The following is a 4063-nucleotide window of genomic DNA, read 5'->3' as shown; positions in this document are numbered from 1 at the left end:
TGCCCCAGGCAAACCGAGATGCTTAAAAAACGTCCAATGACTACGTAACTTAATAATTTCATGGTATTTAATATTTATTCTTAATTTTTGCAATAGTTAACTGAATATTTTTTTCCATTTTTAGAGGTAGATCCTTTTAAGCTATTACTATATTTTGATAATTTAAAATTTAATGAGAAATTGAAAACAAATATTTAATTTATATAGAAATATTTTTTAAATATTTTTTAGACATTAAATTTAATTTTACATTCAAAAATATAATTTAAATAATAAAACATTACGATCTCATATGAATGTTTATAAAAAAAAAATGAAAAAATCACCTCATTAAATTATATCTTTGTTTTAATACACTTTAAATAATAAAATATTACAATTTCATCAATAACTTCTCAATAATTTTTTTTTCTAAAATTCACATTGTTAAATTACACCTTCATTTTAATACAATTTAAATAATTAAATATTACAATCCTATTAAAAATAGTATCACCAACATGCATTTAGAGTAAAAAAAACACCTTACTCAACTCACTTTCATTTACTTCTTTATTCTTAATTTTATAAGGAAATAAAAAAAACTGACTACCTACATGGTGGTTGGTAAGTGTGGAATTTATTCCTATTATAAATACTTTATGACGTATCAACATTCCTTGAATCTACTTTTCCATTTAAAAAATATATTTACACTGAAGGTGTCTCTTTGTGGGGTTGAGTTGTGTAGACACTGTTCAAACCAACTATTAAGACCCATCCATTTTTATTTTCCTCCATCAAACCATTTTTTACCTCGTGGAACTCTAAACAAATGTTTAGGTTTATGAGGATTTGGTCATCTCTGGTCTGACTCATAGTTCGAGGAAGAACATGGACCAAGAGTTTCTTTTATCATGCTATGTTTTCAATTTGAAAATATTTTTTTGGATTCAATCAAATCAGTTATCCATCATCATCAAAAATAGAATCACGACACCAGGCGGTCATGTAATCAGTCTCATTTAGTCCTCCTACTTCAGGTCTTCTATATAAACAAACAATCTACCCATAATTGAAAGCCATATTTGACTTAGGAACTGAAAATTTGCATAGAAATTTTGAAGCTTTTTGGAGCAAGAAACAATGGGCAACGATGAGAATCATAGCTTTAAGCTCGTGGGACACAAAAAAATTGTTTGTCACAATCCCATGAGTGATCAGTTTCAAGTGAAGAAATTCCACCATGTTGAGTTCAAGTGCCGCAATGCCACCAATACCCACATGTTCTTTTCATGGGGCTTGGGTATGTAGGTGGTGGCTATTTCTAATTAAAGAACTACAAATCAAACATGCCATATATTTTCCTTACAATCCAACGATGTCATATTAACTTCATGCCACCTTATTCTTCGAAAATTGGCCAATACACCACTAGAAAGCCCCACCTAACTTTCACTTCCAATAAGGTGTGGAGATTTTTTAACAAGCATGGGTTAGGGGTTTGAGCCATGGGGATGCTTATCGAAGATAATGGAGAAACTTTCCAAAAGAGTGTCGAGAATAGTGCCATGGTTATGTTGGAGCCAAGCAATTTGGTGGGCATGGCCATGGGCGAGAAAATTTGTGTGTCGGAAGTTAAGCTTTACGAAGATGTTGTTCTTCTTTTTATTAGAAATGACAGTTCCGAGGGCCCATTTTTTCCCAATTACAAACTTGTTCAGTCGTTTCCATTTTCCTACGGGCTCATTCAGGTTGACCACATTGTAGGGAATGTGGAGAAACTAGAGGAAGCTAATGACGGGCATCCTTAAGTCGATTGCTGATTCCCCGAATATTCGAGAATCGGACGGACATGGGCACGGTCAATTTTTTAACCGCGCCCATGTCCGTCCGATTCCCGAATATTCGTGGAATCAACAATCGACTTAAGCTTAGGGGCTAATGACTATGTGGCCAAGTTTACCAGGTTTCACCATTTTGTTGAGTTCGTGACAGCAGACGTTGGGACTGCATAGAGTGGCTTGAATTCGATGGTGTTGGTGAGTAATAACGAGATGTTTTTGTTTCCTATGAATGAGTTCATGTTTGGGACCAAAAGGAAGTCATAGATACAGACCTATTTGGAGCACAATGAGGGCCCCAAATTGCAACATTTGGCTCTCACTTGCTTTGATATATTCTCTATGCTAAAGGTGATGTTCATAGATATTGAGATTGAAGGGTTTGAATTCATGCCCAAACCTCCTCCCACATATTGCAAAAATATGAGAAGTAGAGTTGCAGATGTGTTAAGCAAGAAAGATATGGAGGAGTGCGAGGACTTTAGGGTTTTGGTAGATAGGGATGATCAAGGGGTGATTTTGCAGACTTTACTTATTTATTTTTAATTAAATAGTGTCTGCCCAACCCAACCCCGCAAAGTTATTTTAATTATTTATTTTTAATTAAAAATACATTTAAAAAATAAATTAATAATATTAAGTGAAATTTTAAAAATAATGTGTTTTGAATATTTAATTCCTTGTTGCAGTAGTGTGTTTTTAATAAAATTATTGATGTCATGAACATGACACCAGTTTTGGTTGATTTCCACATATGATTCAATTGATGGATTTAAATCTATTTTAAATTTAATTTGTTTCCCAAAATTCTAAAATAATTGTATTAAAAAAGTGAAATTGTTGACTAACTATCTCTGTCGATTTATTTTAAAAAATTTCTTGGAGGATTCCAACCATACCTCATTCAGAAAAGGTCAAATCCATTATTCAATTTTATTACATAGGTGGTCTAAATTTGTCGCTAGTAGGTCTACTCAAAACCTGCATGAAAAATCATGTCAACTTTCCATCCCATGTGTTTTCTTCTCCCACTATGAGTACATATTTAGGTGAGAGAGAGAAACATATAAAATTCCAAATTTTTTTGTCACATCATGTAAAAGCCTTGGTTTTTGCTCCACTAATGTTGGAACAATGTGAAAAAAAATCTCGTTAATTTGTGTCGCGTCTTCATATGTTTTATTTAAATTTATAGATGGATTCATGGTAAGATTAGGATAATTCCTCCTTGTAGGTGTATGCACAGATCCAATTCATCCATTCAGGGTCTTTTAGTGGGGGAAGAATTAGGAAGTGGAGTTATCAATGAGGAGGAGTACATGTGAAGTTATTATGAACTTCATTTTGACAAAATGTTATGGGTGAGACTGGGGCTGGAGCTGAGCGCATGAATGATTAGCTAGGGTTACAGGATTTTGCAGAGGTTTTTCTCCATGGAAGCACGCAAAGGAGGGAGCTCCACTCCCTCCTACAACTAGGCTGTGGCCAACATATGTAAAAAACCAATAGAATATGATAGAGGTCCTTCAGATGGAAGGAAAAGGAACAATGAAGAGGAGCAAGATGGTACTAAATCAAGGGAGAATAATAGCACCAAAGAAAATGAGGAAGCAGACAAGGAACAAGGAACAAAAGACAAATCACAAAAGGGACCATGTAAACCCAAGGCTACGATCACACCCATAGTAGTTTTAAATGATCGTGCTTTGCAGACACACAGGGACCACATGCAGACATATGCAATCATTTGTAAATTCATGGGCTTATGGCCCATTGAAAAAGCTTTACAGATGTGGATTAAATACCACTGGAAACCAAAAGGAAGAATAGACCTACATCTGGGGTCAAAGGGATTCTTTAATGTGGTCTTTGAAAATATTGAAGATAAGGACAGAGCGTTTGAAGGAGGGCCCTATTTTTATCCAGCAGCAGGCCTTTATATGCAACCATGGATTATGAATTTTGTCCCAGAGCATGATACCTTTACCTTGGTCCCGGTTTGTGTTAGACTCTACTCCTTACCTCTTTATTACTGGAAAATGGAATCCTTATCTGCCATAGGGAATAAGTTAGAGCGTTTTGTAAAAGCTTCTGAGGCAACTAGAAGAGGAAAATATACTTCATTTCCAAGAATATGTCTGGAGATGGATCTCTCTGGAGCTCTCCCAGATGAGGTAATCTTGGAAGTGTTTGATGAAGAATGGGTGCAAACAGTGGATTATGAACATATTCCATTTAGA

At 34.8% G+C, this 4063-nt stretch overlaps 1 pseudogene; it reads left to right on the top strand.

The window, feature by feature from the left end:
* The first annotated feature begins 1125 nt into the window (after positions 1-1125).
* On the top strand, positions 1126-2369 carry LOC149255733 (4-hydroxyphenylpyruvate dioxygenase pseudogene; annotated as a pseudogene).
* The last annotated feature ends 1694 nt before the right edge of the window (positions 2370-4063 follow it).

This window comes from Pinus tabuliformis, chromosome 7 (assembly GCF_031772625.1).
Source record: "Pinus tabuliformis cultivar Carrire ecotype Pingquan chromosome 7, CPIR1, whole genome shotgun sequence".
Taxonomy (NCBI): Eukaryota; Viridiplantae; Streptophyta; class Pinopsida; order Pinales; family Pinaceae; genus Pinus; species Pinus tabuliformis.
Note: the sequence above shows the minus strand (reverse complement) of the source record. Positions and strands in the feature narration are given on the sequence as shown.